The 27474-nt window shown below is 66.1% G+C and overlaps 1 protein-coding gene across 4 annotated transcripts in view; it reads right to left on the bottom strand.

The window, feature by feature from the left end:
- Positions 1–27474, bottom strand: part of DPP6 (dipeptidyl peptidase like 6) — a 507074-nt gene that overhangs the window by 150545 nt on the left and 329055 nt on the right. The window lies entirely within an intron of this gene.

Genomic DNA, 27474 nt, shown 5'->3' with positions numbered 1-27474 from the left:
CATCACCCACAAACATGTGTCACCACAAACACCATCAGCCACAAACACCATCACCCACAAACACCATCGCCCACAAACACCATCGCCCACAAACACCCGTCACCTACAAACACCCACCATCCGCAAACACCATCACCCACACACAACATGTATCACACACCATCACCCACACCATCACACCACACCATCACCCACACACAACATGTATCACACACAAACACCCATCACCCACACCCATCACCTGCAAACACCATCACCCACAAACACCATCACCCCAAACACCATCACCCACAAACATGTGTCATCACAAACACCATCAGCCACAAACACCATCAGCCACAAACAGCATCAGCCACAAACACCATCACCCACAAACACCATCACCCACAAACATGTGTCACCCACAAACACCATCAGCCACAAACACCATCAGCCACAAACAGCATCAGCCACAAACACCATCAGCCACAAACACCATCGCCCACAAACACCCGTCACCTACAAACACCCACCATCCGCAAACACCATCACCCACACACAACATGTATCACACACAAACACCCATCACCCACACCCATCACCGGCAAACACCATCACCCACAAACATGTATCACCTGCAAACACCATCACCCACAAACACCATCACCCACAAACATGTGTCACCACAAACACCGTCAGCCACAAACACCATCAGCCACAAACACCATCACCCACAAACATGTGTCACCCACAAACACCATCAGCCACAAACACCATCACCTGCAAACATGTCTCACCCGTGAATAGTGAATACCTGTCATTCATGAACACCCACCACCTGGGAACACCGTCACCGCAAACACCTGTCACCAGGGACACCGCTGCCCAGGAACGCCTGTCCCCTGCCCTCCGGCCGCCTTCTCCGGGAGGTTTCGGAGCTGCCCCCCCTTCAAGGCCTGAATCTTTGCCAGAACTGGGAGGCTCTAGGCCGTGCCCAGGGGCTCTGGGTCACTGCCCACAGCACTAGGTGACCATGCAGGCCCCACGGGTCAGCACTCAGATCTGCGGGACAGTTCGGAATGGACTGAAGCCGGCAGGTGGGCCAGAAAGTAGCAGAACCAAGCTGGGTCCTGAGGGTCATTCTGTCGACGCCCTCGGCGAGGACTCGGAGCTGGGCTCTGACGGGGCCAGGGGCTGACCCCCGAGAAGCCGCACAGAAGGTCATCGTGAGAGGCGAGGGACCTGACTGCAGCCCTTCCCCGCCTGCTCGGCCCTGCGCGGCGTCCACTCTGCAGAGCCCAGCGGTGGGCACCCCTCCTCGGGCCGCTCCCTTCTCTCGCTTTCAGGGCTGCCCTCGCCTCTCCCTCTGCGGAGGGCTCTCCCGCGGCGTCCCTCCTCACGCGCCGATGAAGCGACGAAGCATCTCCGCTCCCTGCCAGCCCCTCCTGAGGCACCCGGCCCGGGCAGGGCCCTGGGCCAGAACCTGCGCTGAGCTCGGTCGGTCCCCAGCGGGGCTGCCCCCACCCTCCACCCCTGCGGCCCTTCTCGGAGCTCCTGGAGATGGGGGTCCTGCTCTGTGGCAGCACCGGCCCCAGCTGCGCCAGGCCGGGTCGTGACTCCTGAGCACTGCAGAGAGAGCCCGCAGCTGACGCTGCATGGGGCCTACGCTCTGCTGCCCTGAAGGCACGGGGACTGCATGCAAACTGGGGGTGGGCTGCGTGCACGGCCAGGCCCCCGCCCACTATACCATCTCTCTGCCCCCCCAGTTTATTTGGGGGGCCCAGCCCCCCACCCCCGCCCCGCAGTGCCGGCTAACTAGGCCGGTTGGTGCTCCGGCCCTGCAGGGGTGTGGCGGGGCTGCTCAGTGCAGAACCTGTCCTGACCCTCTGCTTGCTGGGGGTGTGTCCTGAGGCCTGAGGGTGCTGGCTGAGTCCCAGGCCCTTGGGGGCAGGAGCCACTTGCGGGCCCTGGAAGAGGAGGAGAAGGCCTGGCCGAGCAGGCTCAGGGCCGGGTCTGGTTCCCTGCACACCTCAGCGTGGCCCCCCGGAAGCTGACGCCAGGCCTTGGGGGTCAGGCTGAAAGCGAGAGGCGACCCTGGGGTCCTTCTCCCTAGTGGTCAATTTCTGAACCGAGGACCCTTGGGACAAGGTCCTCAGCTCGCATCCTGAGCGCTTCCCTGGTCCCCAGCTCACTCCCCCCTCCCCCCCCCCCCCCACCGACTGCTCCCCACCGGGCAGGGGCGGCCAGTGCTGTCCTCACCTCCACCCCCAGCCGGGCTGGAGACCAGAGTCTGACACATGAAGAACATTCTGTGCTTCCTCACGCACCGGGAGGACGGTCTGAGCCAACAGGCGCAGCCTCGATGCACGTGGACCAGGGTCAGACCACGCAGGGACACAGGCCACGTGATGCCCTGTCCTGACCAGGTCCTGACCAGCCCAGGGATGGCAGTGATGTTCACTGCAGACCAGTGGCCTCCAGCCCATCCACACTTGCAGGCCAGTGGGTGCAGACCATGACCACAGGAAGGTCCTCTGTCCCTATCTTGGGTTTTTGTTTGTTTTCTGTTTTTTTTGGGGGGGGTCACACCCAGCGATGCTCAGGGGTCACTCCTGGCATTGCTCGGGGGACCCTAAGGGACGCTGGGATTGAACCCGGGTCGACCGCATGCCAGGCAGACACCCTCCCTGCTGTGCTGTCACTCAGGCCCCCTCACCCCCACCCACGGCGTCTTGCCCGGAACGATGCAGGAATCTACCCAGGGCAAACTTTGACCTCTGCCTCTGTCCACCCCTCAACTGCCAACCTGTGGGCCAGCCAGTGCCCCTGCGGGTGGGGTCTCCAGGAGCATCCTGGGCAGGCCTGGCCATGCCCACGGTCCACGGCAACCGTGACACACAGGGCCACCGGGGCCCCTCTTCCAGCGTGGACATGCTAAGTCAGTGACGGGGAAGAAGTGAGCTCGGTCTCTCCCCCCTGGGGCCCTTGGCCACCCTGCGGTGTGAGCATCACCCCCCCCCGCCCCCCAGACCGTCTGCCGGAGCCCACACGGTCACGGGGCAGCAGCTGGCCTGAACCAGCGTTCAAGAGTGGAGGCTCCTGGGAACGGTAGACGTGTGGGCAGGCAGGAGGCGTGACCGGGGGGACGGGTAGTCCCAGCAACCTGGCTGAGGAGTTGTGCCCTTGTCTGCGCAGGGGCAGCTCCGGCCCCCGGACATGGGCTGGCAACCCACAGAGATGCGCCGGGCAGAGCACAGATGCCTTGGGCTTGGACTGTGCCGGGGCCGGGCCATGTCCACTGACCCCGGGTCCAATGCTGTGCAGAAACTGCCGAGGCCACCCGTGGGCCCATCTGTCTCCACAGCAGTGCCCGCCCGGGAGCCACGGGAGGAAGGAAAGGGTCAAGGCGGGCTCAGGTGGGCTCTGTGCTCGGGGCAGTGAGCGGGGGCCTCCACAGTGCTCGGGCGGCCAAGCCGCAGAGCACAGACCAAAGCTGCAGACACTGATGCATGGTCGGTCCACCTTTGTCCCGGCCAGGTGGGGGACGGGCACTACCACCACTTGGCCTGTCTCGACACTGCTCCCCATGTCAGCTACCTCTGGCCTCTGCAGGGGCCACACACTAGGCACGGCCATGTAAAAGTGAGTACACATGGCTGCAGGGGTCACGCACACAGGCATAGGCCATGTACTCGTGAGTACACGTGGCTGAAGGGACCATGTGCACTGACATGCGTTTATACAAGTACATACCATGTACATATGAGTACATTTGACTGCAGGGGCCATGCACGCAGACATGCGTGCACACAGGCATAGGCCATGTACACGTGAGTACACACGACTGCAGGGGCCATGTGCTCTGGCGTGCGTGCACACAAGTACACACCATGTACACATGAGTACATATGACTGCAGGGCCGTGGACATGCACGCAGACATGTGTGCACATAGGCACAACCATGTACACATGAGTACACACGTCTGCAGGGGACACACACACAGGCACACAGGCACATAGGTGATGTTGTGTGCACGCATGTGCCTGCAGCTGCGTGTACACACCCAGCCCTGGGAGAGACATGGATAAAAGGGAGGGTCACCCGGGTCAGCAGTGGGGTCTGCTCGCTGGCCGGGCAGGGGTCTCCACGGCTCCTGTCAGCTGGCCGGGCCTGTGGGCTGGGCCCCCACAGCACTGTCGCCCCAGCTGCTGCCAGGGATCCTTGTGGGGGTTGGGGGTGCACTGAAGCCGTGGCCCCTCCCCAGCCTGGGGCCCACGAGGGCGAGGTCGCCCTCCTCAGCTGCCTCTCTGCCCCCTCATGTCCACACACTGACCCCAGCTGCTCCGCACGGCCTCCAGGGCCCTCCCAGAGGCCAGGCTTGGCCATGTGGTGTGGGGGCACTTGGAGATTTAGGGGGCAGATGGGGGGTTTCCTAGGGAGCGGCCTCACTCCGGGGTCTGTGGGGGGAACTGCTGGGGGAGGCCGTGTGCGCCCTCGAGGAAACCTTACAGGGGCCAAGGCTGCCTGCTCAGGGCTCAGGCCAGGCGCTGGCAAAGGGCAGGCGTCTGGGGGGCCGGGCGTTGGGGGGGGGCGAGCGTCTGGGGGGCTGGGTGTCTGGGTGGTTGAATGTCTGGGGGGCTGGGTGTCTGGGGGGGCTGGGCGTCTGGGGGGCCGGGCTCTCCCCTCTCTGGGTGTGGGATGGAGCAGAGGCGTGGGGGCGGGACCCTTTCACCCGGACCCTGGGCCAGAGGCGGGGTCAGCCCAGTGTCCGTGAGTCCGTGCGTGGATTTGGGGGGTTGCTGGGGCCGAGGGGGCCGGGTGTGGGAGGGGGCCGGCCCAGGGTCCCATAGTCCTGTGTGGCACCCTCGGGCTGGACAGCTGGGCGGTGACAAGGGCCAGGCATGCGCCCATCTGGCCCCCGTCTTCAGTCCTCACAGCGAGGGCTGAGTCTGTGCCTGAGGCAGGAAGGGAGGCAGCACCCTGGGGGCGTATGAAGCCCCCCCACAGAGAGGTCTGGCGGTGCCCTGGGCCCCAGGGGGAGGGCGCAGGCGGCCCCAAGCGGGAAGTGCACAGGCAGCCCGACCCGTTCTCCCAGCGGCCGCCCTGTGGCCAGATGAATTCCTGAGGCCGCCTCTTGGCAGCCCTCCTGGACTGTCCCGCCTCGTTCTCGGCTTCCCCAGGCCTTTGGCCCAGAAGCCTTTCTCCCTCCCTCAGAGTTCCGCCTCCTCTGGGGGGGCGGGGCTGGGCGGGGGTGGCTTGGGACTCCTGCACAGTGCTCGCGCCCCTAGGCTGTGCTCTGGCCCCGCGTGTACGAGGCCCCCGGAGCCCAGCCCCCCCCCCCAGGAAGTCCTGGACAACGGTGAGAAGCCGCCCAGGCCTGCGTGTCCTCCCTTGGGGGGGCGGGCGCCTGCCCCTGAGTCCAGGACTGCCCGGGCGGCTGCAGGGATCAGGCCATCGCTCCTGCTCCCTCCCCTGGGGGAGCAGGACCAGACCCTGTGGTGCTCGGGAGCACTGTCAGGGAGCCGGTCGGCTGTGCAGACCAGGTGCCAGCCCAGCCTTGTGTCCCCGGGCCTCTCTGCTGGACAGAGGCACGGTGGCATCCTGGCAGAGCTGTGTCACATCGGTGCGGTTGCCAGTCCCTTCCGTGGCCGGAGCAGGCACCACCGCTGCCCGGTAGGCAGGCTGGACAGTGCGGCCCGGCCGTGTCCGGTGGCCACACACAGCCCTGCTGGCCCTCGGGGACTCTGCTGCCCCTGTCTCTGCCATGTGCTCAGTCCACACCTGGACGGTGGTTGCCTCTGGACATCAGATCTGGAACATTCTGGCCTCCCCCAAGGTCTGCTGGACAGGGTGCCCTGCACCCCACCTGCGCTGCACCCAGGACCCTTCCGGTCCCCTGAATGCCCAGTGCTCCAGCTCCAGTGCTTCTCAGCCAGAGAGGTCTCCCGGCCTGTGGTCAGCTGCCTGCACATGGAGCAGTGTCTGGGGTAGCCCGGCCTGACTCCTGCCCCGTCAGGACCTCAGGCCCCCGTGAGCCTGGGCCCGGGAGGAGGCCAGCCTGCAGGACTGAGGAATCCTCTTCCTGATCTCCCCCCGCCGGCTGCAAATGTGAGACACCGCGGTCTCCCACCTGCACTGGCCACATGCCCCAGGCGCGGACACGGTGGCTGGGCCCCTCCTCTGGGGCAGGTGCTGGGATCCAGGAGCACACGCGGACCCCCAGGGTCCGTCTCTCGTCCCTTCGCCAGGCCTGAGGAAGACAGAGGCAGCCCCGGGCCCGAGAAAGCTCTCGTCAGGGTCCTCGACGGGCACCGGGTCCCTGCTGTAGATAGGACGGGTCACTCACCGGCACTTCAGGCTTTAAAGGGCCTGGACTCGGGGGGGGGGGGGGCATGCAGCGGGGAGGGCACGAGCCTTGTCACAGCTGACCTGGCTTCAGTCCCCGGCACCCCATCTGGTCTCGAGAGCACAGAGCTGGGAGCACGTCCTGAGCACCGCCAAGCGTGCCCGACTTCCTCTCAAAAGAGGAAATCTCAGGGCTGGAGAGATAGCACAGTGGGTAGGGCATTTGCCTTGCACGCGGCCGACCCGGGTTCGATTCCCAGCATCCCATATGGTCCCCCGAGCACCGCCAGGAGTAACTCCTGAGTGCAGAACCAGGAGTAACCCAAAAAGCCAAAAAAAAAAAAAAAGAGGAAATGTTGCCAGGAGTGATTCTCCCCTGCACCCCCACCCCCCGCGACCGAGAAGGGAGGGGCAGCAGGTGTGCTGGACAGCGTGCCTCCCGCAAGCCAGCCCAGCACGCTCCAGCCGTCGAGGGGTTGCTCAAAGCTGGAGGCCGCCACAGTCTCTTGGCCGCAGACTGGGGACAAGCTCACAGCTGCCATGAGCCGCCTCGCTCTGGGAACTGGGCTTCTTCCCTGCCCACTGGTCAGCCTGCAGAGGGCCCCACTCCCAAGAACGCTTCTAAGCATAAGAGGGCTGCCAGAGCCCCGGCAATCACACCTGCATCCCAGCTGGATGCAGGGGCCCCACAGCGGGGCCCTCCCTGGTACCCAGCACCCTGGCGTGCAGTCCAGCTTTGGCCTGGGTGTGGACATGGCCCCAGAGGTGGGCCTGAGAGTCTGGTCATGTTAGTGACCACTGGGGGAGCTGGGACAGGAGCCGGCAAGTCCCCCCCTCAACAACCCCCCGGAGCTCTGGGACCAGGAAAATAAAAGCTCAGCGGCCGAGGCCCTCCTGGGACTTGGGGACACGTTCTTGGTGAGAGGACGGTGGCCTCTGCTCGCTGCGGGCGGAGCGGAACTGCATCCCTCCGGGGGCACCCGCATGTCACCGAGCCGGCCCCCGTGCTCCCCGCGTGCCCGCCTGGCTGGCTGCCATCAGCGAGCACCGCTGCCCTCGCTTACTCATTAACCACGTCCTGCTCGCCCGAGCGCCCAGCACGGACCATGCCCGCCTCGCACGTGCCTCCGGACAGGCTCCTTTGCTGCCCACATCGCGGGCACACACGTCAGTCAGGTGGGGCCGTGACCCCGCAGCTGACTGTCCCCGAGGACACGGCACTGACCCGGGGGTCAGGCAGGACAGCCCTGCCGGGGTGCTGGCTGCAGGCGCTTGGACCTTCTGGGGCCCGGGGCAGGCTCGGCCCAGCCGGGAGCTCAGCGTGGAAACAGGCCAGAGAGGGACGGGTGGTGTCTCGCCGTCTTGGAGGGGCCGCAGTATTTCAAGTGACTTTTTTTTTTCTTTTTGGGTCACACCCGGTGATGCACAGGGGTCACTCCTGGCTCTGCACTCAGGAATTACTCCTGGCGGTGCCCGGGGGATCATATGGGATGCTGGGAATCGAACCCGGGTCGGCCGCGTGCAAGGCAAACGCCCCATCTGCTGTGCTACCTCTCCAGCCCCTCAAGTGACTTTCTCACGGAGCCGTGGGGGCAGCTGGGGTGCTGGGCCCCTAAGTGGCAGGGCGGCTCCTGGGTGTGGGGTGCAGGTCGGCCCCTACGCGGGTGGGGTGGCTCCTGGCTGCAGGGCCCCTACGCGGGCTGGCCCGTGCTCCCTGTGCCCTGTGTTGAGGCCCTGAGGTGGGGTCTCGGAGCAGGGGGCCCTGCCCTCGCTGACACCAAAGGCCTGTTCCAGCCCAAGATGCCTGCGGGCCCCCTGGGGAGCAGGAAAGGCCCTGGCCAGGCAGTGGACAGCAGGACGGGTGGCCTTGGCTCCAGGAACCCCAACCCTACACCCACGGGCACGCCCTGCTGGTCCCGGGACGGGACAGAGAACAGAGCCTGGCACACACGCGTGTCTACAGGCCGGGGCTGCACGTGGGAGGGTGTCTCCCTGAGTCCTGCTTCCAGAACCTTCTCAGAAGCAGCCGGAAGCCTTCCCGGTGCCACGGGCCCTCCTGGACATCAGGCTTCCTGCTGGCAGGCGGCCAGGGAGAGGCCAGCAGGGGTCAGCAGGGAGCGAGCAGCTGACCACAGCGGGCAGGAGCAGGAAGTGCAGCTCCCCGGGACAGTGCTCTCTGCGGCCAGGGTGCCTCCCCCTGTCCTGTGGTCCGTGCTGTGACCCCAGCCCCTGCGTCGTCCCATGTCCCCGTGTCCCTCACGCCCCCTCTGCCTCCTGCCCCTTGTACCCCCCATCCCTGAAGCCCCCCCTGGTGAGCAGGACCTTGGGGCACAGGCTGGGCCCTGACAGGCTCGCACCCACGCCTTCCGTGGCCGCTCTGATGTAGGCGGGACCCCCGGTCAGGGCACGAGCCGGGATGTCGTCCCTCCCTGCCCTGGAATCTGATGTTTCAGGGCTTTGTGCCAGAGCCTCCAAACTTCAGAGCAGACAGGCCGTGTTGGTGGGAGCCGCTGTCGTGGGGGCTGGGTTGGGGGTCCTGCCCCTTAGATGCCGGCTGGGGCCTGCAGCCCCTCCCCCCAACCCCCGCGTCAGAGCTGGGCGCTGGGCCCCTCTGGGGAGGGTGAGCGAAGCTCTCAAAGATGCAGACCCTGGGGGCTGGAGCGATGTCACAGCGGGTAGGGCGAGTGCCTTGCATGTGGCCGACCCGGGTTCGATTCCCAGCATCCCATATGGTCCCCTGAGCACTGCCAGGGGTAATTCCTGAGTGCATGAGCCAGAAGTAACCCCTGTGCATCGCCAGGTGTGACCCAAAAAAAAAAACAACAAAAAAGATATAGATCCTCTCCCCTCCTCCAAACACACACGGTGGGGGAGGGGCCAGCCTGGAGTGGACGTCAGGAGGGCTCCGCCCAGGAGGGTCCCGATGGCCCTGACAGGGCTCTGGAATGTTCTCCTTATCACACACACATTCACACACGCACACACACACGCACACACACTCACACGCACTTGCGCCCCATCTCCTTGGGGTGGGAACCCTGAGCTGCGTGGGTACGCAGGAGAGGCCTGTGGACTGGGGGCCGGGAAAGCGAGTCTGCGCAGGCAGGGAGCCGCTTCTGCGCCGGGCTCCTGCCCACTCTGCCCGGGGCCCTGCCCGGGAAGCCCCCGACACGCCAGCAGGTGGGAGGTAGGCACACCCTCAGCCTCTCACCTCTCAGAGCATCTCCCGCGTTTCCTTCCCGCCCACGAGCACTTTTCCCGGAGCCCCGAGGGTTGCCTGTCCCAGGGCTGTGACGTTGAGTGAGGACAGAGCCCAGGCCCGGCCCCTGCGGCCCCCTGAGGTGCTCACGCGTGGTGAGGGGCTGCGCCCTAAGGGTCCCGCCACGTGCAGGTCAGAGCAGAGTCCCCTCCTGCCTCGCCACACCCGGAGCCGCACTGCCCAGAGTGGACAGTCAGGAGGGGTCCGAGGCAGAGGGGCCGGCGTGGGCTGTGGCTGGAGAATCCCACAGGCTGTGGCCCAGGGAGCCGTGGTGAGAGGGCGCCGGGCTGGGCAGGGCTGACTGTCCCTCGGCCTCTGGGGGCTGGGGGGGTGGTGGGCGGACACGCAGCCTGGGGGACCCTCAGGCCCGCGGCGTCGGGGAGAGCGGCCGGGCCCTGCCCTGGCTCGGGGCGAGTGAAGCTTCTCCCCGAGCACTGCGGCCCAGACCCCCGTGCCGTCCCCTGCGGGACTGTGCTGGGTGCTGGGCGTGCCGAGCCCTGCCTGGGAGACCCTCGTCTCCACTCGCCCTGCAGGGACGTGCGGCCGCCGCCGGTCACACGCCATGAGCCCACCGGGACGAGGCCTTGGCCAGGGGCTTGGGTCAGGGCGCAGAGTGCCCGGCGGGGCCCATGCCCGATGGGGGCTCGGGGCACTCAAGGGGGCGTCTGGTTCCCAGTGCAGCCGTGTCCAGCAGCGGAGCAGGCGCAGCCCGCCTGGCCACCCTCAGGCCACCCGGGACGGCTCCGTGCGGCGCGTGGCAGGGCAGGCACAGGACGGGCCCAGCGTGACTCATGTGGCCTGGGGTGCTCAGGAGCGGGCCAGGGGCCACCCCCCGCCGCCCGCCCCCGTGCCCTGCATGTGTCCCGGTGCCGTGCCCGCGGCAGGCGCCTCTGTAAACAAGGCGGGGGTGGCGGCCCGCCCCGCAGGGTGACCGAGTAGCGCGATGACGTGATGTTTACACGGCCTCAGCAATTCCTGGAAGCGGAAGGACGGAGCTCTCTGTCCTCCGGGCAGGACTGGGCAGGGTGGGGCCTGATCAGCGTGTCCAGGGAGTCGGGGGGCTGGGCGGGGGCTCGTGCTGCCCCCCCGGGCCTGCGTCCCTCCCTCCCCACGGGTGCCAGGCTCAGGGCCAAGGCACCCACTGTGCTGCAGAGGGAGGCCCGAGGGTCCCAGGGGACCATGAAGCCAGTGTGAGGGCCAAGGGGCCTCCAGTGCTCCCAGTGCTCCGGGTGCTCCCTTGTCTCGGGTGCTCCCTTATCCAGGTGCTCCCAGTGTCCCGGGTGCTCTCTTGTCCCAATGCTCCAGTGTCCTGGGTGCTCCCTTGTCCGGGTGCTCCCTTGTCCAGATACTCCTTTGTCCGGGTGTTTCCTTGTCTGGGTGCTCCCAGTGTCCCAGGTGCTCCCCTGTCCAGGTGTTCCCTTGTCTGAGTGCTCCCTTGTCCGGGTGCTCCCTTGTCCGGGTGTTTCCTTGTCTGGGTGCTCCCAGTGTCCCGGGTGCTCCCTTGTCCGGGTGCTCCCTGAAACCAGGACCCCGCCGCATGCCCTGGTTCTCGGTTGCTTTCTTGCTTGTCCCAGTTTCGCCAGAATCCTGCTTTCAGGGGCGTGGCGCAGCGGCAGGACGCTGGCCTTGGTGATCCCCGGCACCCCACCCGTCCCGAGCACTGCCGCGAGAGGCCCGACAGGAACCACGACTCGGGGGCAGAGCCCGTGGTCCTGGTGTCTCACTGGCCCCACAGGTGCCCGTCCTGCTCGGGCCACTCCCCCTCGGGGCAGGGGGCTGGGACGCGGGTGATGTGGGCTGGGGGTCCTGCAGCGCAGGGCTGAGTGTGGCGTGAGCACTCGGTGCTCCTCACGGCCAGCCAGTCCCCGGGGTCTGCTGTGTGTGCTTGCCCATGTGTGACACATGTGTGCGCCCACAGGCACCGCGTGTTTCTGGACGGGGCTAGTGTTGGTCTCCACCTGGCAGAGGCTCCCGGGGACGGGCTTGGCTGTGGAAGCCGCCAAGCCCAGGGCGACCTAAGCTGACGGTCCCGGGTTTCCCGGCCCTGGGCAGCGGCCCTGCCCCCAGCCTCCGCCCCCGGCACCCACATCGGTGCCTGGAGCTGACCGGCCACTGACCCCAGCCTTGCCGGGGACGCTTCTGGATCTCTGCAGTGAGCGCCGGGGTGAGAAGGGCCGGCTGGACCCACAGGGGTCTGTATCTGGGGTGGGGGGTCTCTATTCCCTGGGCCTCCCTGCAGCCCAGCCTCACCGGCCCCTTGGCTGCGCCCCTGCCCGCCGCAGGGGGATGGTTCTGCCTCTTGGGTCAGCTCAGGCCAGGAGCCATGCAGCCTCGGGGCCCATCTTGGGCCCCACAGCCCCTGGACCGCACCCAGGGCTCTTGGCCTCTCTGGGTGTGGGGACATCTGGGGCTTCGGGGAGGGACGCTTCCTTCCCCAGCCAGCCTCTGTCTGGGCCTGACCATCAACTGGCCTTCCTGCCTCTGCTGAGTGACCACGGCCCTCCAGCAGGGCCCGTGTGGGGCGACACCCAGTGGCCGCAGCCGGAAGTGCAGGGTCCCGGGTTTGGAGCCCGGCCTCTGGGGAGCGTTGAGGGGAGGCCCCCAGGAAGCGGGTCCAGCCTCCAGCCCCCTCTGCGGACGCTCAGCGGACACTGCCCACAGCTGACCTCTTCTTGGCGCCATACAGTGTGCCGCAGGGGTGGGGAGGCCTCATGCCGGGCACCAGGGTCTGCTTGGCAGCTTCCGGGCAGTGCTGGGGGCTGGTCTGCCCCCCACCCCCACCATGACCGGCCCAGCCCTGCCCTGCCCAGCGCCACACGATGTTCATGGTGGCCCCTGTGCTCCGGCCTCCCTCGCAGGCTGCGTCGGTGTCCGGTGTCCCATGGGCAGTTCCCAGCTGGACACTCCCCAGGGGACACTGCCGCTAGCCGTGAACCCCTGTCCACACCCACTGTGGTCGGCCTGTGCCCGGCCCCGGGACCGCCGGCAGAGCAGGGACAGGCTTGTGTGGACGGGGGTTTCCTTCGCAGGCGAGGCTCTGGGGCCCGAACCCCAGCGCGTGTCTCCTAGGCGCAGCCTGTCCCGCCCCTCTCTCTGGAAAGTTCTTCCTGGGCGCAGGTGCCCACCCCACCCTAGGTGCTGCTCTCTGGTGCAGGAGTGCTGCAAAGGGGACCATTGTCCCGTGGGAGGTTGGAACCTTCACAGGAAGGGAAAAAGCCACGGGGCCGTGCCGAGGGGAAACGAAGCCACGGGCGGCCGTGGAGGCCGTCCTCTTCTGTCCTCACGGCTGAGCCCAGGACAAGTGCCCACGGGGCCCTGCTGTCTCCCTGGCTGGCTCCGTCCCTCCGGGCCTGTACAGAGGGGGATGCAGACACCCCCTCACCCGCAGGACTCAGGGTCAACCCCGGAGAAGCTCGCATGCTCCAAGCTCACGGCTCAGTAGTGACCCCCGGTCACCAGAGGACCCCACGGCATCTCCGCCACCTGCGTTGTGGAGCTGGGCCCCTCCTGAGAGTGATGAGGCCCCTGGGGTCACACCTAGCGGTGTGGCTGGGGCCACTCCAGCTGGTTCTGGGGGCCCAGGTGCTACAGGCAGAACTTGGGGTCCATCTGCAGACGCCATGTGGGCCCTGAGGCCCTGATCATTGGCTGTGACTGAGGTCAGATCAGAGAACTGTCCCCGGGGGGCCATGGTCCTGACAGGGCTGTGGGGGCCCCACCTGCATGCGCTGACTCCCCCCCCCCCCCAGGGCACCTGAGCCCCCTCACATGGGCCTGGATCTGAGGCTGTGGTGTCGGGGAGATCCCTCCTTCTAGAACAATCCCGCCTGCTCCCCCTACCCATCGCAATCACGGCTTGGCCATCGCCCGCCTGCGGCCTCGTCATCTGTGCTCCGCCGGGCGTGCTGTGTCCTTGCTGCTTTTAATTTGCATCTCTCCGTGGGGAGACGCTGGGCCTGTCAGCGCCCCCAGGAGCCCCTGGGCCCCCTGGCGGGCCTGAAACACACGAGGGGCCCCGAGGACCGACGAGCGGGGGGTGTCCCCATGGGCATGCTGCCCGCTCGTCCCCAGGCTCAGCTCTGTCCCTTTGGGCCGGTCTGACTGGTGCCACATCCGTCTGTCTTGTGTGCCCGGCGCTCACTCTTGGCTGCAGTTGCTGTGGCGGGCGCCGTCCACGTGCCGGCGGTGGCAGTGGCCCTGTGTGGCTTCTGCACGTGCCTGCCAGGTGTGCCCGCCGCCTCGCCCGCGCCTGCCTGCAGTGGCCCGAACGCGTGGCCGTGTGGCGAGCCCCAGGCGTGAGTGCTCCCGCGCAGAGTGAGGGGGTCCTGCCCGCCAGCCCGCCGGTCTCCCGGGGCTGGCGCAGTGGTGAGTGGTGGGGCTCCACCAGGAGTGAGCCCCGTGTACCACCAAGCGTAGCCCCCCCAACCAAGTAAAGTCACAGCCGAGGCGTCCAGGGCAGAGCTTGGAGCCCCCGGCCATCGAGGGGGGGACGGGGTTTGTTGATTTAGGGGCTCAGCCCTGGAGAAAGGGGCGCCTGGGCGGGGCTTGGGGGTCGGAGCCTGGCACTCTGGGCTTTGTCCCCACGAAGCCCTGGGCGACCCACGGTGGGGGGGTGTCTCGGGACCTCCACGCAGAAGGCCCCCCCACCAGGCCCCTGCGTGGGCTGTGGCTCCCACGCACGTAGGTTGGGCATCCTGGCCGCCGGCGGACACAGGCAGCTCCTCAAGGTCGCGGGCGGGCGAGGCTGGCGCGTGCCAGGCTGTGTCCTGCCGGCGACACGCAGCCCGCGGGGGCTGGGCCCGGGCGGCCCCTGCCCGGCCGCTCTGCCTCTCTCCCGCCTCCATCTGTCGCCTCCAGCCGCGCCGGCCATCTGCTGACGTCACCCCTGCAGGTTCATTTCCAGCTCAGGGAGGGGGCCAGTTTGCCACTCACTGCAAGCCGCAGGACGCGGTGAGCTGGGGTCACCGAGCGGCGGGAGGGGCGGGAGGCGGCTTGAGTTGAGTCGCCCTGGGTCACGGGGTCAGAGCAGCCCCTGTCCAGCCACAGGGGAGGGGACTTGGCTCCCGGAGGGGCCAGGCCAGGGTGTTGTTGAAGGACCGTTTCCTGCTCTGCGCAGCGCACACTGTCTCTGGGGGTCCCAGGGCCGCTGCTGGGGACACTCAGCCTCCTGGGCCCGACTGTCCGGTGTCCAGCCCGGCAACGACAGTGCCAGGAGCCAATGAGGCCCCATCGGTGCTGCTCAGGGGGCCTGGGGACTGAACTTGGGGTCTCGGCACATGACCCCAACCCCCATGACCTAAAATCACCGTCTCTTCCGTGGGAGCGGGACGGTCTCTAGCCCTGGGGCGCTGTGGGTGCAGCCAGGCCCGGTGTGCCAGTTCACTGACCCCGACTGACCCTCTGAATGGAGTGTGCTGTGTGGACGCGTCCACCGCGTCTTGGGGAGGCCAGTGCGGCCCAGGCCCCTGAACACATCTTCTGCCCCTGTGTGAGATGCAAGATGCCTTGGGAGGTGAGGGCAGCACTGGCCTGAGGACGCCGTCTGCCTGTCCCTCTGCCAGTGGACACCACTAGCCTGTCCTGCCGGTGGATGTCACCTGCCCTGTCCTGCCAGGGTCAGCACGCCCACCACCCATGCCCCTCCTGGGGGACACAAGGAGGCAGTGAACAGCGTCTCCTTTCCAGGAACTTTCTGGAAGCTGTCGTCTTTCCCCCGAGGGTGTGTGGGGGGGGGCTGCACCCTCTTCCTGCCTGCCCTCTAGCCCCTGCTCTGCCCTTTGCCCTCTGGTGTTGGGAAACCCCCTCCTGTCCTGGCTCTGGGGGGCACCCGGGAACCAGACCCTCCTCTGGCCCTGGACGTCCCCTGGGGCGGGGTGGGCTGGGGTCCCCTGCTGTGACCACAGGGGCCTTCTCTGGGCAGGGGCTGTGTCTTCAGGCCTTCGGCCCGGCTGGCCCTTCAGTCCTCTTTGCCCACCTGTGCCCGCTGGACCACAGCTCTGGCTGGTCCGTGGCCTCCCGGACGGTCAGCCTCTCGGGACAGGCCCCAGCCCCGCGTGTGGGGACAGCAGAGGCGACTCCCTGGACTCGCAGGTGCCCTTGAAGCCCCCAGCCACACACTAGCCCAAGGTGCCCAGCCTGGTGGCACAGAGCAGCCACGGCAGCTGGAGCTTCGGCCAGGTGGGCAGGCGAGGGTGGGGCTTGAGGGAACACAAGGACCCCCAAGCCCAGAGGACGGTCGCCCATCCTCAGAGCCCGGGCAGAGGGCACGGCCACCAGCACCCCCCAGGCACAGAGGGCCCAGCTGCCGCGGGGAGGCCGGCCGGGCGCCGCCTTCACCCTCTTCCTGCTGGGTGCCCACGAGCTCTGTCCTCCCAGGGACCCTGTGCCGGTTCTCTCGGATCCAGTGGAGATTCGGCAGGATCACAGGCACCTGGAGGAGGCAGCTGTCCAGGGGTGAGGCTGGCCCCGCCCAGTCCAGGCTTAGGTGGATGTTGCAGGCGGACAGAAAGCCCAGAGCCAGCCGCAGGGCCCGGGCAGTGCCTGTCGGGTGACGCAGGGTGGCCGTGTCTCCAGAGGCAGGAAATTCCCCCCCAGACCCCAGGGGCTGCCGAGTTCCATGCGGCGGTCACTCTGTGAGGGTCAGCGCGGGTGTCGGCAGGCCCTGGGGTAAGGGGGCTGGTGGGGCTCCTCCTTGCACGTGTGCTGACAGGCAGCGCTTGGCAGACCCTTCCCGGACCACCAGAGGGAACCCAAGGGCCGCAGCCTCTGGGCCCACTCGGGGGAAGCTCGGCTGCCCCCAGGCAGACAGGAGTGTCCAGCACGGGGGAGCTGGGCAGGCCTTGGGGGAAGGGGCGCTGCCTCCCGCTTCACCAAAACGCCAGGAGAAATCCCAGACTCTGAACCCCCGTGGGCGGGCGACTCTGGGAGAGGCACAGACCCCCCACGCCTCCCCCACTGCCTGCCTGGCTCAGGCTCCGGGCGCTGCTCTTCAGCCCGTTCTGAGTCTTGTGCAGTTGAGTTGGGGTCTCCTCCCCACCCCGGGGCACCAGCCGGACTCCACGAGGTGCCTCCAGGACCACCTGCTCCGTCCTGCTTCTCACTGTTTCACTGTGAGCCGAGGAGGGATGAGCAGGTGTGGGGAGCACCCACAGGTGCCCCGGGGAACAGGCCAAGGGGGACAGAGCTGGTCCCAGAGGTGTGCCTGGGGAGCACTGTGTGCTGGGTAGGGGTAAGGTGGGAGGGTCTGTGTCTGCCATGCCTCTGAGGGTGTAAGGGTGAGGCAGGAGGGTCTCTGTCATGCCTCTGAGGGTGTAAGGGTGTAGGGGTGGGTCTGTGTCTGCCATTCCTCTGTGGGTGTAGGGGTGGGGGGAGGGTCTCTGCCTGCCATTCCTCTGCGGGTGTAGGGGTGAGGTGGGAGGGTCTGTGTCTGCCTAGGCCTCTGCGGGTGTAGGGGTGAGGCGGGAGGGTCTGTGTCTGCCTAGGCCTCTGCGGGTGTAGGGGTGAGGCGGGAGGGTCTGTGTCTGCCTAGGCCTCTGCGGGTGTAGGGGTGAGGCGGGAGGGTCTGTGTCTGCCTAGGCCTCTGCGGGTGTAGGGGTGAGGCGGGAGGGTCTGTGTCTGCCTAGGCCTCTGCGGGTGTAGGGGTGAGGCGGGAGGGTCTGTGTCTGCCTAGGCCTCTGCGGGTGTAGGGGTGAGGTGGGAGGGTCTGTGTCATGCCTCTGCAGGTATAGGGGTGTGGGGGAGGGTCTGTGCCTGCCTAGGCCTCTGCGGGTGTAGGGGTGTGGGGGAGGGTCTGTGTCTGCCAGGCCTCTGCGGGTGTAGGGGTGAGGCGGGAGGGTCTGAGGGTGTAGGGGTGAGGGGGGAGCCCACTGAGCACCAAGCACGGAGTGCCGTGCTCTCCCAGAGCTCCCAAGGAAAGGAGAGAGCAGGGACCCCCAAACAATCCCCTCCTGCGTTTCAACAGAAGACCAAATAATCAGCACTCTCGAAGAGGTCCCCAGAAAACCTTCTGGAAGCTTCTCTGCAGGCAGAGAAAATGCTGGCATAGGTGCGTGTGGTGAGACTCCTCTGCCCTCTTCCCGGGGAGTGCACAGCCCATGCCGGCAAGAGAGCGGCCCGCCTGGGAGGCCAGACCCCACCCAGAACCCCGGGCGCAAGAGACAGGCTGCAGACCGGTCCCAGGGGCCTCGGAGAGATGTCAGAGCCTGCCCTGTGCCCGGGGGCGCCAGGCGGGCGGAGGGGGCACTCGGCCTAGATGTGCTTCTCGGGGAGAGCCAGATGTGTCCGGGAGAGCCAGACGTGTCCCTGTGACTCTCCCGTCCCGCCTCGCCCTGAGCAACGCACCGCGGGCGCCACACCTGCATCTGGACGCTCACGCCGCAGGCAGATGGGGGCCGCGTGCTGGACCGTCACCTCTGATCAGCCCCGCGCTGGAACTTCTCCAACGAGCCTTTGTCACTCTGACAAGCCACCCGGCGAGCGCCAGGATGAGCGTGCCGCCCGCGGTCGGGCCGGCAGCTGCCCCTCTGTGCTGCGGCGCGTCCCACCGAGTCCGTCTGACTCGCCCCAGGACCCTCCTCGCGTCCCCCCTCCCACAGCCCGGGAGCCGTCTGCACGCCTCGTGCCTTTGTTTCGGCTCCGAAACTGGCGTTTTGCAAAAAACGTGAGTGAGTCTGAGAAACTGCGATGAGCCAGCCGCGGCCTCCCGCAGAGCTGGGCCGGGCGCTCGCACCCGCCTCTCCGGACGCACCAAGCCCGCAGACGACGCCGGGCTGCAGCGCCAAGCCAGGAGCACCGTGAGCAGGAGCACAAGCCAGGAGCACCGTGAGCAGGAGCACAAGACAGGAGCACCGTGAGCAGGGGCACAAGCCAGGAGCACCGTGAGCAGGAGCACAAGACAGGAGCACCGTGAGCAGGGGCACGAGACAGGAGCACTGTGAGCAGGAGCACAAGACAGGAGCACTGTGAGCAAGAGCACAAGACAGGAGCACTGTGAGCAGGAGCACGAGCCAGGAGCACCGTGAGCAGGAGCACGAGCCAGGAGCACCGTGAGCAGGGACACGAGCCAGGAGCACCGTGAGCAGGAGCACGAGCCAGGAGCACCGTGAGCAGGAGCACAAGGCAGGAGCACCGTGAGCAGGAGCACAAGGCAGGAGCACCGTGAGCAGGGGCACGAGGCAGGAGCACCGTGAGCAGGGGCACGAGGCAGGAGCACCGTGAGCAGGGGCACGAGGCAGGAGCACCGTGAGCAGGGGCACGAGGCAGGAGCACCGTGAGCAGGGGCACGAGCCAGGAGCACCGTGAGCAGGGGCACGAGCCAGGAGCACCGTGAGCAGGGGCACGAGGCAGGAGCACCGTGAGCAGGGGCACGAGGCAGGAGCACCGTGAGCAGGGGCACGAGGCAGGAGCACCGTGAGCAGGGGCACGAGACAGGAGCACTGTGAGCAGGAGCACAAGACAGGAGCACTGTGAGCAAGAGCACAAGACAGGAGCACTGTGAGCAGGAGCACAAGACAGGAGCACTGTGAGCAGGAGCACGCTCTTGGTGGCGCCCTCCCTCAGGGGGAGCCAAGGCCCAGCCCAGCCCAGCGGGGGCCCCGCAACCACGTGGGTTCACGGCACGGTCACTGCCACGCCCAATCCCAGGGACTGGCACCGAATCCATGTGGCTTTTCCTCCCCACTAGTGTTGAAAAATGATTCGCTGGGGCCAGACAGGGCAGTCGCCTAACACCTGAGCGACTCGGGTTCAAGCCCCGGCACCCCACACGGTCTCCTGAGCACCGCCAGGAGTGACCTCTGAGCACTGGGTGGTGTGGCCCAAAATAAAAGAACAAAAGCAAAAAAAAAAAAAAGTGGATTCGTTTCTTTTTTATTTATTTATTTATTTATTTACCACACCGAGCAGTGCTCAAGGCTGACTCCTGGCTCTGTGTTCAGGGATCACTCATGGCTCGAGGGATCAAATCTATGGGGTGTCAGGGATCGAACCCGAGTTGGCCACGTGCAAGGCAAGTGTCTTATCTGTTGGCTTATCTCTCAGGGCCCGTAATGAAGAGGCGGCATGACAGCCTAATAGCATGTTCTGTTGTTATAATAAGCAATAAAAGCCCGTGACTTCACCCCAGGCCGGGCACGCCCTGAGTGTCTTCTGGGCGTTCTCTTCCATGGGGCGTTTAACTGACGGCATGAAAACCAGGACCCACTGGAGACTGTAACTGGGCAAATAAACTCGTGATGAAGTCAAAGCTTAGGCTCAACAGCTCAGAGGCAAAACGGAAATATTAAGACAACACCGAGAAGAGGCCAAACTCAGGGCTGAAGGCTGGCCTGCCCGCGGGTGGGGCCTGACCGCTGTGCCGTCACGCCAGCCCCAGTGCAGAGGGAAAGAGAAAGTCCGCTCAAAGCAACGCTAAACTCGGAGAGAAGGGAAATCCAACCCAGCACAAAAGGAACACACAGGGAAAAATAAGAATGCCGAGAAAATAGAGAAAAAAGGGATATTCAGTGATCCAAGAGCCCCAGAGTTTAAAGCAAGTAAACTCAAAGCTAGAGCGCGTCAGACAGGTCGCGGGAGGGAAGCTTGGCGCTTCCGCCCACCCCGACCCCTCGACCCTGCCAGGGCCTTCGCCCACTTCAGGAGCTGGTGACACAGTCCTCAGACAAACAGCGCCTGCCTCTGGGTCAGCACTGGGGCTGCTACTGACATCCTCATTCTCCACAAGGCAGGAAGCCCTGGGGGGAGTCAGCAGGTAGGGGGAGGGGTGGGAAGAGTCAGCAGGTAGGGGGAGCGAATGGGGGTCAGCGGGCAGGGGGAGGGGTGAGAGAGATGGTTCAGAGACACAGGTCCCTGGCCACCCACGGCCCACCTAGAAAGGGCCAATCAGCGAGGGAGGGAGGCCCCCCCCACCTTCCGACACAGCCTCGCAGGGCTGGTGGGACGGCTCGCAGCTGGCCCAGCGGGGTTGGAGAGAGGGGGGCACTGCGCCCCCCTCCCCCCGACCTCTCGCAGCCCCTGTCTGGCTTCCGGAGACAAGCAGGAGTCCCAGGCCCGCCCGTCCTCTGGGCCTCATCAGCCCTGTCAGTTCTGGGTGCGCCCGGGGGCAGGGACGGGGGACGGTCCAGAGCCGAGCGTCCTGTGCAGCTCCAAGAACCCGCTCGCTCGAAGTGTCTTTCTTCAGCGAAGCCGCGGCAGCCGCAGCCGCCGTGGGCGTTTTCTCTTATTGAGTCACCACGAGTCACAACACCACAAAATTGCTCCCAATTAAGTTTCAGGCCAACCTAATGGCCCACGACCAATCCCTTCCCCAGGGTCCCCGGCTTCCCTCTCCTGTGGGGCACTGCCCCCCTTGCCCACCCGCCCGCCCACCGTCCTCGAGGCCCCACCCCTGCCCAGTGCCGGCCTCCCACTGAGCCCAGCTCTTTCTCTTTTCCAGTGCCTCTGGGCACTCGCCACCCCGGTGAGGTTTCGAGACCCCCCTCAGAGCGGGAGAAACGCTCTGCCTGACGCTTATGCAGTGAAGGTTAATAGCCAAGCCCCGCACAGCCCAGAGCGTGACAAGCACGTGCAACTGCATCAGAAAACGTGGCGGAGGTAGAACCGTCCTTAAAGAGCCACGAGGCCAGGCGGCCCGAGATGGCGTTTTCCTCACCTTCCCCTCTCCTCCTGGGGCTCCTTCCCAGCACGGGGGACAACGGGCCTGAGCGTGGGCCTGGCTGACGCTGCCCGGACCCAGTGGGCCCGGAAAACACTTCCTCTGGGAGCCCCGGGGAAAGCACGGCTGTGTGCCGTTGGCCACTGCTGGGACCCGCAGAGGTGGCCCGGGAGGACACGCCGACCCGCAGAAAGTTCCAGGGGACAAAAGAGAGAAGCGAGGCAAAGAGAGGTTTTGTTTTAATCCACGGGGCTGCAAAAAAGTGTTCTAACTAAGATGTCGTGGTGTCTGTTTTGCGTTTGGGGCCGCACCCAGCGGGGTCACTCCTGGTGGCGTTCGGGAGCCAGGTGGGATGTGGGGATAGAGCCCGGGTCGCCCTGCAGGAAACCGCCCTCCCAGCGGGGCTGGCACCAGGGCCAAGGGCTGCGGTTTTCACAAAGTTATTTGTGGTGCAGTTTTAGGATACAATGTTGAGCACCGCCCCCACCAACGCCCACCCCCCAACCCAGTGGGTCCGACTCCCACCCCATGTCCCTTACCCTCACCAGTTTCCCCAGGTACCCCCAGTGTCCCCGGGTGCCCTGACCAGAGTTCCTAGGTGTCCCCACCAGTGTCTCTGGGTGACCCCACCAATGTCCCCGGGTGACCCTCAGTGTCCCCAGGTGACCCCACCAGTGTCCCCGAGTGCCCCCACCAGTGTCCCTGGGTGCCCCCACCAGTGTCCCTGGGTGCCCCCACCAGTGTCCCCAGGTGCCCCCACCAGTGTCCCCGGGTGCCCCCACCAGTGTCCCCGAGTGCCCCCACCAGTGTCCCCGGGTGCCCCCACCAGTGTCCCCGGGTGATCCTCAGTGTCCCCGGGTGTCCCCACCAATGTCCCTAAGTGTCCCCACCAGTGTCCTCAAGTGTCCCCAGGTGACATTGTGTCCCCGACTGTCCCCACTAATGTCCCTGGGTGTCCCCACCAGTTTCCCCACCAGTGTCCCCGAGCGTCCCCACCAGTGTCCCCGGGTGTCCCCACCAGTGTCCTCAAGTGTCCCCAGGTGATGCTCAGTGTCCCCGAGTGTCCCCAGGTGCTTCCAGTGTCTCCGGGTGCCAGGACCAGAGTTCCTAGGTGTTCCCACCAGTGTCCCCAGGTGTCCCCACCAGTGTCCTCGAGTGTCCCCAGGTGATGCTCAGTGTCCCCGAGTGTCCCCAGGTGCTTCCAGTGTCTCCGGGTGCCAGGACCAGAGTTCCTAGGTGTTCCCACCAGTGTCCCCAGGTGACCCTCAGTGTCCCCGGGTGACCCCACCAGTGTCCCCGGGTGACCCCACCAGTGTCCCCGAGTGCCCCCGCCAGTGTACCCGGGTGACCCTCAGTGTCCCCACCAATGTCCCCAAATGCCCCCAGGTGACCTTCAGTGTCCCCAACAGTGTCCCCAGCAGTGTCCCCGGGTGACGCTCAGTGTCCTCGAGGGTTCCCACTAGCGTCCCCAGGTGCCTCCAGTGTCTCCGGGTGCCAGGACCAGAGTTCCTAGGTGTCCCCACCAGTGTCCCCGGGTGACCCCAGCAGTGTCCGGGGCCCCGCCCCCAGCCTGCCCCCTGCCAGGTGGTGCTGAGTCGGCAGCCATGGTCTGGACGTTGGCGGTGCCGCTGCTCTGGGACTTGGGAATCATTCTCCTGGAGATGCCGGGGAGAAGCGTGTGTGCGTGAGCGGACACGGGCTTCTGAGGGGAGAAGCCGGGGCTACACGTCCCGGCCAGAGGTGCAGGGCGAGTGAACTGGCGTCACGTCAGCGGGTCCGTGGTGTGTTTGGACCCAGAGACGGTCCCGGGCCAAAAAGGAGCAACGACGGGCTGCAGACAGATCACCAGACAGTAATTTATTCCAAACTCCACAGATTAAGCGTAGGGGAGCGCAGCCTGGGGGTCAGTGACAGTCTGGGGAGCAAAGCAGGGGACGCGCAGCCCAGAGGGGGATTTCGCACGGGCCAGGGACTGGGGGCCTCCCGGGCGTCAGGGGCCATGAGCACTGCACCGGGAGCGACAAAGGGTGGCGGGAGCCCAGTTAGCACAACTCCTTGCCAGGGGACAGCCGAGCTGCCGAGAGAGGAGCGCTGGCCTCAGGCCAGGGGGCACCTCGGCCCTGCGTGGGGAGTCAACAGGGCAGCACCCAGAGGGCCCGGGCAGCGCCCGCGGGACCCGACAGCCAGAAGGTGAAAGAATCGCCCAGCGCAGGTCGCCCTTCGCCCCCGTGTGGTTCCCTGAGCCCGCCAGGAGGGACCCCCGAGTGCAGCGGGAGCAGGCCCTGAGCACCTCCAAGCGTGGCCCAGGAGGCAAAGATTCGCACATCCTGGCTGGAGCGGGGGCGGGGTGGGGGGGACGCTGCCGGCCACCTCGATGCACTGGTCCTGGGACAGCCCGTGTCCTGGGCACACGTGCCCGGAGAGAGCCCTGGGTTTTGGTCAAGTTTTTCATCTTCTTTTTAAGATTAATTACCACGAGATACACCGTTACAATTTGTTTCTGACTGAACTTGAGTCACACGATGTTCCAACTCCTGTCCCTCACCAAGGTCCCCGTTTCCCTCCTGCCTGCCCCAGCCTGTCCTCAGGGTGGACACCCCCCCTCCTGCTGGGCATGTGGGCTGCAGTACAGGGTTCGAGGGCGTCATGTACGTGCCTCCTTTTCTTGGGGCTCCGCGTTTCTCCTCCCAAGAGCTCTGTCTCTGCATCTCGAAGGGATGTGGGCCTCATGCCCTCGGGCTACTTGGGGGCTGGACCAAAGCTCCTCCCGGGATGCTCCTCTCAGCTGGCAGTGACCGACCACGAGAGTCTGGTTCACCGGCGTCCGGGTGGCGCCAGGACTTCAGCACCGGGCCACGGCCTCCGGTTACCAGCTAAGGTTGCAGTGCTGGCTGGCGTGGCCGTGGCCGAGGAACGTGGCTGTTTTGTTTGGGCTTTTCAGGTCACCTTTGGTGATGCTCAGGGGTTACTCCTGGCTCTACTTAGGCAAACCTATGGGGTGTCAGGCAAACCCCTCCCCTCTGGACTTCCGCTCTGGCCCCCAAGGGATGTGGCCTCTGGGAGCTGACTCAGCATCTCAGCGCAGCAGGGACGGAGCTCTGGGCATTCAGAGCCCCCATGCCCTCCGGCTGTCCCCCAGGGGTCTGGCCAGGCCTCCTGCAGCCATTTCTCTTATAAGCTGTCTGGACACCTCCAGGACCCGGGAATGTGTCGTTCTGTTGCAAACTTACCAAGGAAAGCAGAGAAGCATGTACACTGCCTCCGCAGCAGCCGGGCACGGGCCGCAGAGAGGAGGTGCTGACCCCACTCCCAGCGGAATGCCCGCCCCAGCCCCAGACTGCGGTGGGAGCAGAGGTGACACCAAACCCCCAGGCTGCAGGGAGCATTGGGGAACGGCAGGGTGAGCCACGTGCCGCAGCCTTCTGCGTGTCCTGACACGCACAGCCGCTCCCTGGGGCAGGCCGGCAGGAGAGGGTCTGCTGGCCCCCACGCACCCGCCCTCAGCCCCTCCTGTCACCTGCGTGCAGGTCCCCAGGCCAGGCCTCTCAGAGACCCTTGCCCCCTCATCCCAGCTCAGCACACTGGCCCCTCCCGGGAGCTGCAGGCTCGGGGACAGAGGGTGACCATGTCCACCTCGGTCCGGGGCCCCTGGCACGTCTGCTCTGCTGAGCTGGGCATGAGCTTGTCCCGGCCTGAGGGGCTTCTGTGGCCAGGCACTGAGGACACAGGACAACGAGTAACCCGTCCCCGGAGGCGACTGCTGGCCCAGGTCCTGGGTTTGAGCGGCACCACCTGTGTGCGTGCCCGGGGGTTCTGCTCGAGGTGGTATGTGTCACTCGGGGCCACCTGATCCCGTGGGCACAAGTGTCTCCGCTTTACAGGCCCTGGGCTGTAAGCGGGGTCGATTTCTGGGAACTCGCCTGCTGGGAACCCAGGGACGGTGTGTTTTCAGCTGCGAGCGAGTGACGTTGCGGCTGCCGTGGCAACTGTCACGCTTCCTGCCAAAGCCCCCACGGAGACGCACGTGTCCCACCTAGAAAACGACACGTGTCCTGGAGGATGCCGTCCATCCGCGTGTGGGACAGCCAGGAGGGGGACAGCAGGAGGGGGCAGTGGAGGCCAGTTAGGGGGGACGGACAAGCGACTGGACGGAGCCCCGGATAGCATGAGACGAGCCCTCTGGATGGAGCTCCCAAGGCTGTGGGGCAGGAGAAGGCGCTTGGGGCCACCCGGGGACAGAGGGAGCCTCAGGGCGGGGTCACACTGAGCAGCTGGCCCCTGCATGTCCCAGGGCCCTTGCTGGCCTCTGCCCCCCTCTGAGGCTTCTGGACATCGGCCAGGGCCGCCCCGGTGCTGAGGGGGAACGGCCGCTGCTCGTCCTCGACAGGACTACCGGCCGTGGCAGGCCTCGGTGACCCGCCCAAGTGGGCAGGCCTGGGAGCTGGGGCCGCGGGGCCCAGTGCCTGGTGGGGCCCGTGGTGACAGGGACGCTGACGACAGCTCTGGCCTGGCCCAACCCGCCTCTTTCACCCTCTCCCGCCTGACCCGGGAGCGGGGCGTGTTGTGAGGGCGGTGAGCTCTGGCGAGAGAACAGCCGGCTCCATCCGAGGAGACGTGGGCACAGCAGAGACCCCCCAAGGCAGGGGCAGAACCGACCCACCTCCACGGAGCCCTTCCGGGCCGGCCTGTCCTGCTTGCGGGGGATGGGGGCCAGGGCCGCCCAGAGGGCCGGGCTACGGGAAGGGTGGCCAAGGTCACAGGTCCCAGCATGACCCAGCAGTGCCATAGAGGTTCCCGCTGGGCCTGGGTGCCGCCCCGGCCTCCTCACCTCCTCGGCTTCAAACTGGTATCAGCAAACCGCGGGGCTCGTCCTCCCGCGGCCAACGAGGAGGGCGAGAGGTCCCACACTCCCCTTCCTCCACTTCTGTGTCGGGGGCCACATTCTGCGACGGGGCGGTGTGGGGAGGCCCTCCTGGTGGTGCCTGGGAAGCCCCCCCTCACCCCGTGCCTTCAGGAAGGAGGGAAATGTCGGGCTTGCAGGAATCAGTGTCCACAAGAGGCCCTCGGTCCCCACGGCTGGGACGCTCAGCCCCTTGGACGGCTCACGGCGCTTTTCACAGCAGCGGCAGCCACAGCGGATGAGTGTCCTTGCAGTGTCTGCGCTGTCCAGCCGCCTGGCCCGGGGAGGACTGCTTCCCACGCCCTGGACAATGCCGGGTTCTGAAGCGGAAGTCGAGTGTCCTGTCCCTCCTCCCGGCGGGCGGGGGCAGGCGGCAGGCCAGCACGTCAGGGTGACTTGGGGGTCGGTGAGAGGACGCTCCGTCTCGTGACACGGTGACAGACCCGGTCGCCATCGAGTCAAATGGAAGGGTTCCCTGCCCGGCGCGGGTTCGAGTCCCGGCAGGGGGAGCGTGTGCGTCCCAGGCTGACAGCTGGCCAGTCCATACAGAGCTTCACTCTGCCAGGAAGCGGGGAGAAGACGCCTCTTCCCTCGCGCGAGCGACGGAACTGCACAAGGCCAGGTCCACATGGCCTGGGGTCGGGTGGACGGAGCGTCTCCCCCTCGGCCCCTGCTCTCTCCTGACCCCCATCTCGCTCCCGTCACTGCATGACGTGGGAAGCCCTTCTCGGCTCTAAGCTGGGGCCTGCGGCTCGTGGAGGAGAGAGGTCACTGGAATAAAGTGGGTGGCTGGACTCTGTTTTGTTTGGGGTCACACCCGGCAGTGCTCAGGGCTGACTCCCAGCTCTGCACTCAGGAATCGCCCCTGGCGGTGCTCAGGGGACCCTGCCGGGGATCAAACCTGGGTCGCCGTAAGCAGAGCACGTGCCTGACCAGCCGTACGATCTCTCTGGCCCCTTAGCGTTTTGTTTTGTTTTGAGACCTTTTTGCTTTTGTTCTGGGTCCCAGCCAGCGGGGCTGAGTTCCCCTGTGGCAGTGCTCAGGAGTCCATGGTCTGTGCTGGGGTTGAACCGAGGCCGGTGTGTAAGGCAGGGCCTCGAACCCCGCTTTCGCCCTCTCGTCCCCCTCTCAGTTCTTACTCCAAGTGGAGGGCTGCCTTTTAGGGTAAACTTGCTGATCTGTGATTCTGCCATAGATGTGCATATATACGTATATGTATTGTGTATGTGCATGTGTGTGTGTGTGTGTTGCTGCAAACATAGCCCTTAATCATGTAAGCTTTTGGGGTCACACCCGGCGGTGCTCAGGGGTCACTCCTGGCTCTGCACTCAGGAATCAC

Source organism: Sorex fumeus, unplaced genomic scaffold (assembly GCF_029834395.1).
Source record: "Sorex fumeus unplaced genomic scaffold, SorFum_2.1 ptg000107l, whole genome shotgun sequence".
Classification (NCBI taxonomy): domain Eukaryota; kingdom Metazoa; phylum Chordata; class Mammalia; order Eulipotyphla; family Soricidae; genus Sorex; species Sorex fumeus.
The sequence above is the reverse complement of the archived record's forward strand: the minus strand, read 5'-3'. Positions and strand labels throughout refer to the sequence as shown.